This window comes from Orycteropus afer, unplaced genomic scaffold (assembly GCF_000298275.1).
Source record: "Orycteropus afer afer isolate SDZICR_OR568_19922 unplaced genomic scaffold, OryAfe1.0 scaffold00209, whole genome shotgun sequence".
Lineage (NCBI taxonomy): Eukaryota > Metazoa > Chordata > Mammalia > Tubulidentata > Orycteropodidae > Orycteropus > Orycteropus afer.
Genome location: NW_006921796.1, coordinates 720316 through 721294, shown reverse-complemented (window position 1 = coordinate 721294; position 979 = coordinate 720316).

Here is a 979-nt window from a genome sequence, read left to right as displayed (position 1 = left end):
TGAGTGCTTAACCACTGTACCACCAGAACTCCTACTGCATTTGGTAGGGTGACATAATTGAAGGAGGGATATTTACTTTGTTATGTGGATGGTCCGGGAAGGCTTCTCTGAGGAGGTGATGTTTGAGCTGAGATCTGAGGATTGGAAGCCAGGTAGACAAAGCAACAAAGAGAGAGGTGGAGGGAGCCCCAAAGGTGGGTCAGTGTGTCTAGAATACAGTGAGAGCAGAAATAGTGGCATTAGACATCTAAATAGTGATGCTAGGTGGACAGTCAGAGTTCAGGGGATAGGTCAGCTGGAAATATAAATCCCTAAATCACCATCCTAGAGGTGGAATTAAAGCCACAAGAGCGTAGGAGATTAGCCGGTGCAGGAGGTGGCGGGGGCAGTTTCCCAGGGTGCCTGTGCTACTGGAGGCATGCGAGAAAATTTATAACTTTAGGTGCTACACAGTTAAACATTAAAAATTGTCTTGCACTTATTTTTAGCGTATTAGAAAAAAAAAAAAATACAGAGCCAGACATGGAAAAAGACATGATAACAACAACAACAATTTGGTAAGCAATATGATATCTTCTTTTAAACAAATTTAGATGTATTTTAGGAAGCAGGCTGACCTATGGGGGAAATATACAGCTAATATGGGACATGAAAAATTTCTGAACAAGTTTAGGAGTTTAGGGGGCAAAGATCGAAGGAGAAAGAGCTCCACTCTCTTACTTTATTTGGAAGGGGACTTAGCAATGAGCCAATCAGTCTTCCTTTCTGTTCAAGGAATCATCCTAGGGCATGTTTGCCAAATTCATCGCTAACAACAAGAGCCAGCAGCACATGTCCAGTTTCATTGCTTATTTTAGTTTCCCATGTTTCACAGAGGATTTGCTGGGAACTCCTGCTGATTCAGCTTTACTGTGATGGCCATCTAGAAGGCAACATTAATTATTTCACTTACTAATGGCTGACAGTGTTTGAATCTCTG